Below are 16,820 nucleotides of genomic sequence, written 5' to 3' on the forward strand. Positions count from 1 at the left end.
TTATCTTATTCTGTTAGTCTCTCACTTTTTCATTCTCTCATCTTCATCCACTATATCTCAAATCTCTTTTTTTTGTTTTTGTTTTTTTTTGTGTGTTTTTTTTGTTATTGTTGTTGTATGAGTTGAAAAAAATCAAATCAAATATCATTGTAAAAGCTTAGTTTTAGAGTTTGTATGATATGTATATCTTATATTGTTTTTTTAATGTTTTAAAAGGTTTATCTCCATTGTCTATTTTATATTAACATCTTATAAGTCATAATTTTCATACTTTCTTACAATATTCACCACACAATAAGATCCATATCTAATTATCTATTATGTCTCTGGTTCTCTCACATATTCATGTATCATTTTTAATAATTTATAAAGATCAATATAATATTTAAAGATCAATATAATTATCCATTTATAAAGTCTATTTTGTTTTTTAAAGTCTATCAACTCTATTTATAAAGTCATTATTGTTTTGAGATCCAATAGATAAATCTGCAAATATCAATATAATATTTATTTTATTTATGATTTGAGGTTCTTGAAAATAAAAAGAACATAATAAAAAATTGGTCTTTGTGTTTTAATCAAAAATGAAAAATGATCCTAAAAAGAAATCATATTTAACTCGAAGTGAAATATAAAAAAAATAATATAATTTANTTAAACAAAACAATAAATTAGAATTGTAACTCTCATTTTTCTAAATGTAATTTTTCATCACTTCTCTTCCTATAAATACTCATTATCTTATTCTGTTAGTCTCTCACTTTTTCATTCTCTCATCTTCATCCACTATATCTCAAATCTCTTTTTTTTGTTTTTGTTTTTTTTTGTGTGTTTTTTTTGTTATTGTTGTTGTATGAGTTGAAAAAAATCAAATCAAATATCATTGTAAAAGCTTAGTTTTAGAGTTTGTATGATATGTATATCTTATATTGTTTTTTTAATGTTTTAAAAGGTTTATCTCCATTGTCTATTTTATATTAACATCTTATAAGTCATAATTTTCATACTTTCTTACAATATTCACCACACAATAAGATCCATATCTAATTATCTATTATGTCTCTGGTTCTCTCACATATTCATGTATCATTTTTAATAATTTATAAAGATCAATATAATATTTAAAGATCAATATAATTATCCATTTATAAAGTCTATTTTGTTTTTTAAAGTCTATCAACTCTATTTATAAAGTCATTATTGTTTTGAGATCCAATAGATAAATCTGCAAATATCAATATAATATTTATTTTATTTATGATTTGAGGTTCTTGAAAATAAAAAGAACATAATAAAAAATTGGTCTTTGTGTTTTAATCAAAAATGAAAAATGATCCTAAAAAGAAATCATATTTAACTCGAAGTGAAATATAAAAAAAATAATATAATTTAAAAAATAACATTTAACTAAATTCTCTCAAGATGAAATCATTAGTATGAAATCTAGCACTATAAATTAAAATGATGAGTGAAAAACAAAAACAAAAACCAAAAAGATATAAGTTATCCTTGGGATTTTAAAAAATTCTTGAGATTGAAGTTCATATAATTTTATAAGAAAACTAATTTAGTTTGTCACTTCAAAAGTAATATTTTTTATTTTGAAATATTATGTGTGATTGTTGAGTTTATATCAACAAACAAGCAAATCATGTGAATTTTGATTGGACCACTTGGTATTCCTTTTAGTTTAAGTTATAACAAATCAAAATATTTATTTATAATTAACACACTTTTAAAGGCATGAAACTCCATTTAACTCTACATTTAACTCAAATGTAACTCCAATCCAATAATTCTACATTAATCCATTCCTCCTACTAACTTATTTCTCTTTCAAAAGAAAATGTTTTTGGTTAAATTTTAATATTTTTTAATTATTTTGGTTAGCTATAGTCATATATATATATATATATATATATTGCTTTAAACTTTGAAATGAGAAATATTTTATACACAATAATTTTATATGTAGTTACTAAATTTTACAATGGCATTAAGAAAAACTCATTAAATCAGCTATTAACCACTACAAAACATGATAAACATAGATTCACTCATATTAGGATTTTTTTTAATATATATATATATATATCAATTTGTGTAATAATTCTTTTTTAGTATGTGTTAATTTCGGTATAATAAATAACCATACCAAAAAATGTTGACACAAGTGTAGGGTTTAACTTGCACATTTTTTCTATAAGAAATTTGAGATTCATATTTTAGTAGAAAAAAACAAAAATCATTCTTTAATTTTATTGTTAATAAAAAATTAAAGAACAATATTTTATTTTTTAAAATTTTCAGAAATATAATAAAAAAAATATTATGCACGCAACCACGCATTGCGTGGACTAATACCTAGTTATTTCACAAAGATTTGAAGAGATGATATAAACTTTTGTTTTGACAATTTGCACAAAGATAGTGACCAGGGAAAATATTTATATAAATTTGGATTTGTTTATTACAAAATAATAGTGGAAAATTTATTTATTTTATACAATTTATAAAATTAAATATTTAATTTACTTAATTTCATATCCGATTTTGGCACGTAGTCAGCACTACTATTTTGGTTTGTGTGCAATATCAAATTTGTTAATTATAAAATCGGTAAAGTCTTAGGACAGAGTATTGAACTTGGTATTTTAAAAGATTTTAGAATATTCTTAAAATCCTTTGTTATTCAACTTAGATTCATGTAAAATCTTTTAAAATCCTTTGTTATTCAACTTAGATTTCTGTAAAATCATTTAAAATCATTTACAATCTCTTGTTATTCAATCAATGATTTACAAAACTATCTTAAAATTTAGTGTTATTTAAAATTTTAGAACTTTTTTATAAAGGCTTGATTCTATAAAACTTTTTTTTTTGTTTTCTAGTTGAAAAATAACTCCTTCAAAATCACACCTTTTGAGGTAGATTTTTAAAAGATTTCACCAAAAAAAAATAAAAAATTATTTACTATCCTGAAATCAAATTTGAAACAGAACTGACTCTTCCCCGCTCCTTTGCTCCAATCCCACCACCGGCGAATTGGGACTTCCTCTCTTGTTTCTCTATCCACAATTGGAATGTCTACAGGGTCTCTTTGCAATTAGAATTGGGTCTTGGTTTGACGCTCGTCAGTTTAGAGGAATCCATCATTTCTTATCGACGATTCACAAGAAAGATGGGGTTAGAGGAATCTATAGAGGCTTACCTGTATCTCTACATGGTGTGATTATTCACCGTACGTGGCTTATACTTTGGAGGGCTCAAGCTGTGACTACATTTGCTGGATTGGCTTCTTACCCATTGTGGAAGAGATGGATTTTTTATGATGAAGTGAAGCAGTTCTTGGACTGGGGAGGGATCTAAGATTAACAAGCTGAGAGGTAAGCCTTGTGACCTTGTCAATCAAAATTAGGGACAGAAGAAGAATGAATGATTATTCAATTTGTTACTACACCTTACAAGGAGACATGTGTAGGTGATAATTTTCGTAATGGACTGGAACTGTTTTAACGATTCTTTTCTTCTTGTTATAGACTTTGTGTGTATGAGGAAAGAAACAGAAGGAAATTTTTCTGTAAATAAAGGACATGGATTGGTCTAAGCCCAAGTATTGGCACTGCATTCGTTTTTGATATTTTCTTGTCAATCGCTTTCTTCTCCCCCATATGGATAAAGCTGTGAGGTAAGCTATAAGTGATATTTTATTGTAGTGCTTAAGAAGTCTTAAGACAAGAAGAGGTACGTAGAGATGAGAACCCCTCTTTCATTATGCTTCATTTAGCTTCAGTCAGAACTGCCTTTACCTTTTTGGAGGCTTGGTAGAACCGCATCAAACGACACCTTGTATTCACGAAACTGCAAAAGATCAAAAACAAAGGCTCAGTATATGTCTTACTTAGTACGTGTTTTAACTTTCGGAAATCTCTTTAATGAGCTGCAACATCTATTCATGGTTAAAAATTTTAACTGTTTACTCCAAAGTTCAGATCAGGGAATCGACATATTTTAACCGCCTAAGTTTCATAATCTTCAGTATATAATAGATCTGTCTTATCTTGACGAAATTCACTGAAATAAAAATAACAATGGTTTTGGTAACGAAAGAAACCTGCTTCACGATCTCTTCATATTTAGCTTCACGATCTTGAGATATGGTGGATAATGATGTGAGAATGGTTATTAAAAAGATTTCAACGGATAGAAGTTACATTTTTAAAATAATTTATTATAAATATGTAATTGAAAATTTAAAATAATAAGAAGACAAAGAAGGAAGGAAGAAATACATAGAAACAAAGAAATAAATTTTGAACAAAATAAGATAAATCTAATAAAATATATAATCACACTTTTACCATGAGTTTTGAACCCAAGAAAGAACATAAACAAAACAAAAAAAAATTTAGAATTTGATATATAGTTGATGATGATGTGAGAATGGTTATTTATAGGATTTCAAAGGATGGAAGTTACAGTTGTAAAATAATTTATTACACATATGCAATTGAAAAGGAAGGAAGAAATACATTAAAAAAATGAACAAAATCATTTATATTATAAAGCACAAGTCACTGTACCAATAAAAACTTTGACATGTCAGTAAAACTAAATTATTTTCTTAAAAAAATATACAAAACAAAAAGTGATTGTGGGGCAAAAATGAAAAAAAAAAATCCTTTTTAATCGTAAGTAATTTTTATAACTGCCCGTACCTCCATGATCGTCTACATATTCACACAATAACTACTTTTCACTTTTTTAACTATATATTACAGTACTATTTTACAAAAACCAAAACCATTTTCTACGATTAATAAAAATCAAAACAAAATCCACACACTAATCGTTGGCTCTGGGATGTTTATTTTTTCCATCTAAGGTAAATTTGGTGTTCAATTCATTTCTTTTTTGTCTCACGTTATTTTCTTTGCTTCTTCTTCCACAGCCTTCCTTCTATTTCCCAACTCTCACGTACATTTTTAATCTACCAGCCATTCTTACAAGATAAAATCATCCAAATATCGAGTTCCTCTTTCTTCGTCTTCAATGCTCCAGTACACGTCTCTCTTCTCTCTTAAATATTTGTTTTTTTTTCAAATTTTGAAAGAATTCCACATTCTCTGTAAAATACACAAAAATTTAGTAACATAATCCATAATATCTTAATATTATCCTAAGAGTAAGAAGAACTGGATATTTGACAAACGATGTTCAGGAATTACAGTTATAATTTATAGCGTGTTTGAATGAAAATAAATAGAAAAATAGTCGTATTTATGTAATTTCAGTTACAATTTAGTAGTAAAGTATGGATTTAGAGTATTGATTAACGTAGAAAATTATTAGAAATAAAGATATGAACATTTAGAACAATGTACTACTTTTTTTCTCTCAGGCACGTCTCCCAATGCTAGTTCACGTACTTTCCGTTCTACTCATTTCCACCGCAACTACTTTTCACAGCCGCATTCACCCACTGTCTCCGCCGTGTCTATGAGGAAAAGTTCACCGGAAAATTTTTTTTTCTCCCTTTTTTACAGCCCTCGCTGGGGGGTGGCCCCACCCTCTCCCGCTCTCCTTCCTTCCTGAGAATTAAGCCCCATAATTCTTTCCCAGCCCCTGGAGACTAGCTGTTATTTGACTGTTATACTCATGTACTGTCAAGTAGTGCTCAGCTACTGGCTCTAGGGACCGCAAACCCTCTTTACTGCTTTATGCAGGCTTTGTGACCCGGCTCCCCCATTACCTCACCGTTGAGGATTTCTACTGTCCTCTTGGACCCATTCACCACGGATTCGTATTCCGACAAAACAAGCACTTGACACTCATTAAATCGTTTTCCCCCACTGACCCCACAATGTCGAACCGCTACTCACGACTGGAGAAAGGAAAATGGCCAGCTGGAGCCTACAAATACCAACGACGTTCTCCTCTAAGAATCCCAGAGTCGGATAACTCTGCTCTCATTGAGGACCCTTCCCTGCAGCGGGACCCTCGCCTAGCGCTAGAAAGAAGAAAACCAAACCAAGACAAACCAAAGCAAACTCAACAGGTGAGGGACCGTCTAGAAAACAGCTAAACCTCCACCAAGAGGCAGAGGTACAAAAAGCCCTCTACAAGGTACTAAATCAAGGAAGACCAGAGCTACTAGATCTCAGAACCCGCCAAAGAGGAAGTTGCGGATTGCTCCATCCTCCTCTGATCAGATACAAGAGGAGACCCTCCCTCAGAATGTGGCTCCCCTGAGTCAACCTTTAGTGACCGATACCGTTTCCTCCCTAGAGGGACAAAGGGATTTTCGGTCCCTAAAGATCTCTCTTCCTTAGCCATAGTGAGCTGGAACTGTCAAGGGCTGAGGAGCACCCTAACAGTTCATCGTCTAAAGGAAATCCACCAAACGATTTCCCCAGACCTTTTGTTTCTCATGGAAAATAAAAACGATGATGTTATTGTATCAGACACTCTTCTCGGAATGGGCTTTGTCAATATGTTCACTGTCCCTCCCACTGGCCTCAGTGGTGGGTTGGCACTGCTGTGGAAAAATGGGATTGATATTGAAGTTCTCTCCACATCCACCAATGTTATTGACACTAATGTGAAGTTCAAGAAAAATTTCTCGGCCATCTTCTTTCTCTATGGTGCCCCACAAGCTGAAAACAGGCCCTTGGATGCTCACTGGGGATTTCAACGACATCTTAGATAACAGTGAGAAGGTAGGCGGTCCGCCGAGATGGGAAGGCTCCTTTCTAGTCTTCCGGAGCTTTGTATCGCAACAGGGCCTTTGGGATGTCAAGCATTCCGGTAACCCCTTATCCTGGAGAGGGAAGCGATATAATCATTTTATCCAATCTCGACTGGATAGAACTCTTGCCAATTGTGCATGGTCTGAAGCGTTCCCATCAGGGCGCTGTCGTTACCTCTGCTTTGAGGGCTCGGATCACCGACCTTTAGTTACATATTTCAATGACTCTAACCGTAAAAGACAAGGTATGTTCCGATTCGATCGCAACTTAACAGAGAAACCTGCAGTCACAGACCTAATCAAGGAATCATGGAAGCAAGATCTCAGTCCGTATACAATCCCAAAACTTGACACTTGTAGAAGAAATATATAGAATGGCTCAAAGAAAACCATGTGAACAGCTTCAAGGCCATTAAGCATAACCAAGTGGAGCTGGAAAAAGCTCTCTCCTCTTCTGTACCGGACCAGGACCTCATTGACTCAATCACTAAAACCCTTGAAGCGGCCTATAAAGAGGAGGAGAACTATTGGCACCAACGAAGTCGTATAAGTTGGCTACAGTGTGGAGACAGAAATACTGCTTTCTTCCATGCAGTCACCAGAGTGAGACGAGCTGTGAATGCCTTCTCTGTCATAGAAGACGACTAGGTCAATGAATTCTTTGAAGAAGATTACATAGCCAACACGTTCTCCCGAGTTTTCCAAGGTATCTTCTCCTCAAACGGGAACACTGACTTTCATACTGTTGGGGAAGTACTCAGGAGTAAGGTGACTGAAACGATGAATGAAGCTCTGATAGTGTTGCCAACGGATAAAGAGATAAAAGAAGCCGTCTTCTCCATCAATGCAAGCAAAGCTCCAGGACCAGATGGCTTCTCATCCAAATTCTATCAAGCGTATTGGCATATTATCGGCAATGATGTCTCTCGGGAAATCAAATCTTTCTTTGAATCAAGCGAACTGAACCAACGACACAACAAAACACATGTGTGCCTGATCCCAAAGATCACAGCTCCAAAGAGAGTAGGAGACTACAGACCGATTGCCCTCTGTACTGTCCACTATAAGATCATTGCTAAGATCCTCACTAAGAGACTACAACCATTCCTCTCCTCTCTCATCTCACCCCACCAGTCGGCGTTTGTCCCCAAGAGAGCCATATCAGATAATGTTCTAATAACTCATGAAGTTCTCCACTTCCTCCGAACGTCCTAAGCTAAGAAATATTGCTCAATGGCAATCAAAACCGACATGAGTAAGGCATACGACCGCATTGAATGGGGCTTCCTCCAAGAGGTTCTTACAAAACTTGGCTTCCATACAAGGCGGATCTCGTGGGTTATGGCATGTGTGAAGTCAGTTTCATACACGTTTCTCATCAACGGATCACCAAAGGGACAAGTTCTACCCACTAGAGGTCTCCGACAGGGGGATCCCCTATCCCCTTATCTCTTCATCTTATGCACTGAAGTCCTCTCTGGTTTATGTTCCAAGGCACAAGGAACAGGTTCTCTACCAGGAATAAAAGTGGAAGAGCTAGTCCACCCATCAATCACCTCCTCTTCGCTGACGATACAATGTTTTTTTGTAAGTCAAACCCGAGGTGTTGTGCAGCTCTTTCGCATATTCTGGATCAGTATGAAAAGGTATCAGGTCAGAGCATCAACCTGGCTAAATCAGCTATAACCTTCTCATCCAAAACGTCAGGAGAAACGAAACTGAAAGTTAAGCAAGCTTTGCAGATTAATCAGGAAGGAGGTATTGGCAAATACCTTGGTCTCTCGGAACACTTTGGCAGGAAAAAACGCGATATCTTCTCCAGTATCGTTGACAAAATCAGACAAAAGGGCCACAGTTGGACCTCTCGCTCTCTCTCTGGCGCAGGAAAACAGGTTCTCCTTCGATCATTGCTCCAATCAATGCCATCTTATGCAATGTCCTGATTTAAACTACCAAGCTCTCTTTGTAAACAAATCCAGTCAGCTCTCATTCGATTTTGGTGGGATGATAAACCGGAAAAGAGTAAGATGAGTTGGGTCGCATGGGATAAACTAACTCTCCCAAAGTTTGAAGGAGGTTTGGGATTCAAAGATATCGAAGCCTTTAATGATGCTCTCCTGGCAAAAATTGCTTGGCGTCTCCACACCAACCCTGATTCCCTTCTGGCTAAAATCCTGTTTGGTAAGTATTGCCACTCTGTGAATTTCTTAGAATGCACAACCCCAGCTGCGGCGTCCCATGGGTGGAGAGGGATCCTTATTGGCCGAGACCTCCTTAGGAAAGGCCTTGGCTGGTCTATTGGTGATGGAGCTTCTGTTCGGGTATGGCAAGTCCTTGGTTATCTCGTCTCAGTCCCCAAGCACCCACTGGTCCACCGAACCGAGATGATTCCTCTTTACTGGTAAAGGACCTCATGTTCCCTAACTCAACTGAGTGGAACCCTGCAACCATTAGAGCAATCTTACCTCAGTATGAAGATACCATTCTCTCCATCAGTACAAGTGAGCGACACCACCAGGATTCCCTACTATGGCTCCCTGAAAAATCTGGTCAATATACTACGAAAACGGGTTATCATCTAGCCCGAAAAGCTCCCTCTTCTCATTCACCTATCATGCGTGGTGATCAACCCTTTAACTGGAACAAGAATATCTGGAACCTGAAACTTAGCCCAAAATTAAAAACCTTTCTATGGAAAGGGGCAAGCGGAGCTCTCTCTCTGGGCAATAATCTTGCTAAGAGAGGATTACTGAATGCTATTGAATGTAAACGGTGTGGACAAAAGGAAGATGAACTTCACCTGTTTCACACCTGTCCATTTGCTCAGAAAGTTTGGGAAGCTGCTCCGCTGCATCTGCAAATAGGCTCTGGTACGTTCCCAGATTTTCACTCTCTATTATCTGCTTCCCTCCGAACAACTGTATTGCCCCCAACAGGCATCACCTCCACCCAGTTACCCCCTTGGATAATGTGGAACCTGTGGAAAGCCAGAAACTACCTCTTCTTTGAGGGCCGTCACTTCTCTGCTCAGGATGTTGTTAACAAATCCATTAGATAAGCTGGGGAATTCGAAAGGGCTCAGGCACTTGTACCGAAGCAGCTTCCAAAGGCAATCAAGCCTCCTGTGAGACCAGCCCCCATGGACGCCTATAAATGTTTTGTTGATGCAGCTTGGTGTCGGATAACGGGAATCTGTGGACAAGGCTGGACGTTGTATGATCCGTCTGGGCGACCACCTCTCTTCTTTTCCACTTTCCGAACATTTGTTCAATCTGCCCTCGCTGCGGAAGCTTTGGCTATGCAAAGTGTCTTCTTTATGCTTAGTATGAATCCGGACTTCTCGCATATCAAAAAGCTGGTGATGTACTCGGACTCACAAGTCCTCATCAATTCTCTGATCTCAAAAGCATACTCCAAGGAGTTAAATGCTGTTGTTTTCAAATTTGTCCCTCGATTGGACAATGTTGTGGCAGATGCTCTATCAAAATGTGCCCTTAGGGCAGATACCTCTTCCTCCCTTCGTGGAGTGTAAACTCTGTTCCGTTTCTTTTCTTAATACTAGATGAATACCCGCTATGCGCGCGCTTTATGGTTTACCGTTTTTAAAATAATTTAATTTGCTACTAATTTGTTTTTTATGTAGAGTTTATCTTTGTTTTTTTTTATTTGTGAAAATCTTGAAAAATATAATTTGAAGTTGATTGTTTTAATACTTCACATAGGTTTTCTCATTTTGTAATTGAATTATTAGACACATGTATGAACAACTTTGTCTTGAGAGATTTAAACATTCTACAATTCTTGTCTAAAACTTCAAAAGAAAATATTTTAAATGAAAGATTGATCTAAAGATGCATATTTTGTAACAAAGAGTTTTTTGGTTGAATAAATTTTACATTCATTCAAAAAAAAAGCTTAAGTATTTAGATATATTCATACTTAAGCTTCTCAATTAAATACTATGATACACAAACATTTTCTATTTATCAAGAATTGTAGATTGGCTAAACTCTTTAATAGATATAATTAAGATAGACATCTTCTTTTTATGTCAGCTCTTCAATTTTTTTAATATAACTCTAGAATTTGGTTTTTAATAAGAATTTCATTCAGTTTTCATTTTTGACAACTTTCTAAATATTAAAATAGGAAAACCAACAGTCATGAATTTATTCAACTAACCAATATCTCTATCACTATTGCAACTTTTCAAACTATTGACAAATTTGTAATGCTTAAACCATATGCCAATACATTCATGGTTTACGCCAAGAGGAAGAAGTGGTGCTTTGATTCACTCCCGATGCATTTTTGTCTTTTGGTGATGCATCTATTTTTTTGGGACATGTTCTAAGTTTCTCTAAATTAGTTATGTAAGTATTGAAACTGTTTGTGATTAAAAAAAAAAAGAAAAAAAAAAAANAAAAAAAAAAAAAAAAAAAAAAAAAAAAAAAAAACAAAAAAAACAAAAACAGAAAAAATGTTTCATATTCCTTTAAGTTTACCTATGTTTGCTTTTAATAAGAATAGATAGGTGACACTCTCTCCAATACTGATGTGTCACTCAAATGGAGAGAGTTGGCCATCTTTCATAATATAGATTATTCTCAGTTTGCCCAAAAAAAAAAGTGTAGATTAATGTACATTGTTATAATTTTACTTAATTAAAAATAAATATTATTTTTTAGAAATTAAATGCTAAATGGACCAAGGAGAGAGTGAATAATTGTTTTTTACAGCCACCAAAAATTTATAATACATATGTAATTGAAAATTAAAAATATAAGAAGACAAATAAGAAAGGAAAAAATACCCAAAAACAAAGAAATAAATTTGAACAAAATATAAGAGAAATCTAAAAAAAATATAATCACACTCTTACCATGAGTTTTGAACCCATGCAAGAACATAAACAAAACAAATAATATTTAGAATATGAGATATGGTGGATGATGATGTGAGAATGGTTATTTATAAGATTTCAAGGGATGAAAGTTATATTTCTAAAATAATTTAATATACATATGTAATTGAAAATTAAAAGTAATAAGAATACAAAGAAGGAAGGAAGAAACACATAAAAACAAAGAAATAAAATTGTACAAATTATATAATCACATTCTTACTATGAGTTTTGAACCCATGCAAGAATATAAACAAAACAAAGAAAATATTTAAAATTTGAGATATGGTGGATGATGATGTGAGAATGGTTATTTATAAGATTTCAAGGGATGAAAGTTACATTTCTAAAATAATTTAATTAGAGGAGTTACATTTATAATTTATAGTGTGTTTGAATGAAATTAAATGGAAAAATAGTCAATTCATATTTATATAATTTCAGTTACAATTTAGTAGTAAATTGTGAATTTAAAGTATACATTAATGTACATAATTATATTTTTACTTAATTAAAAATAAATATTATTTTTTAGAAATTAAATGCTAAATGGACCAAGGAGAGAGTGAATAATTGTTTTTACAGCCAATAAATATTTATAATACATATGTAACTGAAAATTAAAAATATAAGAAGACAAACAAAGAATGAAGAAATACCTAAAAATTAAGAAAAAAATTTGAACAAAATATAAGAGAAATCCAAAAAAGTATATAATCACACTCTTACCATGAGTTTTGAACCCATGCAAGAACATAAAAAAAACAAATAATATTTAGAATATGAGATATGGTGGATGATGATGTGAGAATGATTATTTATAAAAATTTCAAGGGATGAAAGTTACATTTCTAAAATAATTTATTATACATATGTAATTGAAAATTAAAAATGAGAAGAATACAAAGAATAAAGGAAGAAATACATAAAAACAAAGAAATAAAATTGTACAAATTATATAATCATATTTTTACTATGATTTTTGAACTCATGCAAAAGCATAAACAAAACAAAGAAAATATTTACGATTCTAGATATCTATATATACATTTTTGAAGTACATTTTGGGTTTTACCCTTTTATTTGTATTTATTTAATTTGTTATTTTGCAATGTTGATCCCTAAACAATTGAGAAAACAATAAGTCATCAAAATCGATTACATTAATACTTTGATTATAGTTTCCTAAAAAAATCAATCAAATTTCTTGTGAATTTCTATTGGTTTATAGCTTCCTATAATATCTCCACTTTATTGCTATTGTTATTGCTGATTTCCAAATAAATTTCCATTAAAATCGGAAACTATTTTTAATATTTCATGCTATCATGATAACATTAACTAGGATCGGACATTTCCTAAATCATTCGTAGGAATAACTATATTCATACATAATATTTTTGTAAAGTTCCATTAACTATGTGTATCATTCATATAGTGATTGAGCGATTTCTCCATCTTCCAAATTTGTATATGAGATTTTTTACTTGATCTCCAAAATATTCTCAAACCAACTCCTCTAAAAATAATAATCTATAATCGAGTGTCTAACTCATCAGAGAATATGAGAGTAGAGTCAAGTCTGTCTTACAATATCTGTGATCCTTAACGATCACAACCTTAATGTTTATGGAGTCAGACTCCTTGGTACCTCCAAGGCTGCTTCTCTAATCTCCCTTCTCTTTTTGTACTTTACCGATAATTTTTGTATAAAAATTATTGCTGACCCTTTGTGTAATACATGTTTGTTTACAATTATTTTGCATTTGTGGTTGTAGGTATATTGAGACAATATTGAAGAGAGTGAACAAGAAATATTTTGTGATACTTCTTATTGTATACTATATGGTCGTTATTGACTTAATATTCTAATCATTTTTTAAAAAACTGTTACTTCTTATTAGATTATATGTTGTCGTATGTTTTCATTTATTTTTATAAATCTGTATTAAAATTATGTGGAAATCTTAATAAATTTACATTTTTGAGGTACATTTTGTGTTATACCCTTGAAGTTTAATTTATTTAAAAACTTATTTACATAATTGATCCCCAAAAAATTGCACAAAAAAATTATAAGTAAAATATGGAAATCAAAATCGATTTTATCTTCATAATATAAAAAAATCGAAAAAATGAATTATTTTCCTAAAATATCTTTAGTAAATTGATTTCTATTTCCTAAACCAATTTCGGTTTATACTTACACAATCTTTATATTTAACAATAGATTCCTAAAATCTCTAAAATACATTTTCTGTCTTCCTTTAAAATTAAAATATCTCAATTTTTTCTGAAAAAATAAACAATCTAATATTATACATCATCTATTTCTAATTTCTTAAAATTATAATTTTATAGTTTTTCTATACTTAAAGCAAATAGAATTCTAAATGAAAATTATAATTTTTATATACTTAAAGCAAATAGAATAACAAATATTTCAATGTTATTATATCAAACTTAAAAAAAAATTATTTGTATATTTTATACAACATAGTTTTTTTGTTAGTTAGAGAAAACCTGAAAACAAAAAAAATCTCACCCTATATTGTGGGTTAAAATCTAGATAAAAGAATTTAAGTAAGTACTCAAAAGTTTATTGTCATAATATTACACACTTTATCAATATTAAAATATTATACATATCTGATTAAATCAATTAAATTATGATTAAGTAAAACAACAAGTTATCATACAGTATATACCGCGGGTTAAATCCTAAAATTAAAAATTAAAATAAAATTATAATTTTAAATCCTAATTGTAATAAAAAAATCTAACAAACAAATGCAACTTTTTTTTTAATATAATCTCCTTGATGATTTTTATATGAATCATGATTGAAGCTAACTGATCTTGCAAAGACTTGTTCTCACACCTTAGTCTACTTAAATCATTAAGCTAACTGAGAACAAGTCTTTGCAAGATCAGTTAGCTTCAAGCAGTGTTGATTTAAAACGATTGTAAGTTTCTTTAGAGAGAGTGATATGGAGACAAGACAAAACTCTCGTCTCATATACATAAGGGAGCCAGAGAGAAAGGGAGAATTAATTACAAAATATTTTCTTGAAGGTAAATGATTATCTACCAAGATAAAAAAATCGAAGAAGATAAAGAAGAATGAATCTAAAATTGTAACAAATATGGAAACGAGGATAATTCATCATAATATTTGCGCATATGTATTAAATCGGTGCATTGAAGTTTCTACGGATATGGTAACATTTCCTTATCGAATTATTCGTTATGAATATTTTTAGTCTTTTTGTGTCAATTGTTTTGGCCAACAGTGTATGGAAACTGTTATTAATTTGCTTTATCTATGCGCGTAATGATATCATCGCCTTTTTGGGCTCATAAATGGACCGGCGTATAACAATATGGGCTGGGCTTTTAAATAGACCATGAATAAAAGGCTTTTTCAATAGCTAAAATACTAAGATATCTTTTTGTCAGCGATATAATTAGAGTTTATTGGGTGAATAATCAAGTTTCGATTTCCTTTGAGAATGAAGAAAGATCAACGAACAGTCTATATCAATCGTTAAATTAATCTATAAATAAAAAGTATTGATATGGTCTTAAAGACCTTATCCAAGAATTGTCTCGTGGACTAGTAAAAAGAATTTAAATAATGAAGTCAACAATAATTCAAAAGTTTAACCTGCTTAATTTGTCTTTTTCATTTTCATATGTTGAGAGTAGACAAAATCAAATTGACTAGAATTTAACCCGCAGTACACCGTGAGACAATATTTTTAATTTTAAAAATTAAAAATTTATATTATATTTATTTGTTATTTTATTATTGTTTTATTAATTTTAAAAATATAAAATTTTACAGTTATTTGATATAAGTATTCAAAGTATAGGATTTTTGTAGTGTTTTCAAGGTTTTAACCCGTGTGGTATATTTATAGTCTAATAATACATTTATCTCCTGGTACACATCTAAAAGTGTTTTAAAAAAAACAATTCCACTTAACTCCCTATATAGGATTAATGCCAACCCGTCTCACCAAAATCAAAATAATTTTTTGCGTAAAAAAAAATCAAAATAATTTTTTATCAAGTTTAATTATGTTAATTGTTTTACCAAATTAGCATACTTATATAGTTTATAATTTTTCCATGTCAATATATATAGTTTATGATAATTAATAGAGTTTTAATTTTTTTGGTAATTCCTCAAAAAATAAAAAATAGACCAAATTATATGGGGGTTTTCAACATATTTAATGTAACATTTTATAATTGGATTTTCGTTTTAGGAAATTTATTAATGTTAATATAATTATGGATATTGTAAACTTTTGTTATGGAAATTTTTTTGTATATCATTTAAATTTGAGAGATTCTAGCATCCACAAAAATAGTTTTGGAGATTTAATGGGTAGAGTTGTTTTTGGAAAAATCGGAATGTATAAATGTTGTTAAGATTTTATGGTAATAAATGTAACAAATGTTGGTCAATTTAAGAAAGTTTAATATTTGAGTTTCTCTACAATGTTATTTATGGAATTGTTTTAGGGATTAATGTTGTAAAAAAAATATTAAATAATTAAAACTTAAAGGGCATAAACCAAAATGTATTTCAAAAATGTTAATATAACAAACAAATGCAACTTTTTTTTTTAATATAATCTCCTTAATGATTTTTATATGAATCATGTTTGATGATTTGATCTCATTTACCAAAAAGGAGGATTTCGGTAGTGGAAAGAAAAGGAAAGTGGAAGAAGGTAATGTGTTGGCAATAGAATTTAAGTAGACTAAGGTGTGCGAGCGAAGGAAGGATGTCTGACCCTCCTTTCTACTACTTAAATTCTCTAGGATGTTTAACCTTTCTACTGAAGGAAGGATATCAGACCCTCCTGTGGAAAGAAAAGGAAAGTAGAAAGGTTAAACATCCTAGATAAATTTAAGTAGACTAAGGTGTGAGAACAAGTCTTTGCAAAATCAGTTAGCTTCAAGCAGTGTTGATTTCCAGACGAGATAACCTCGGATACTCGTACGCTGACATAATGCAGTTTCGATTTGTGTGTATGGATGGATTCGATTATTTAGCAATGAAAGTGAAGAAGGTTTCAGTGACTGACAAAAACACGAAGGGAGTACAGTGAATGAATTGTGTTATTCTTGTTGAAGAGAGTAACCATTACA

This window comes from Camelina sativa, chromosome 3, assembly GCF_000633955.1.
Source record: "Camelina sativa cultivar DH55 chromosome 3, Cs, whole genome shotgun sequence".
NCBI classification, from domain to species: domain Eukaryota; kingdom Viridiplantae; phylum Streptophyta; class Magnoliopsida; order Brassicales; family Brassicaceae; genus Camelina; species Camelina sativa.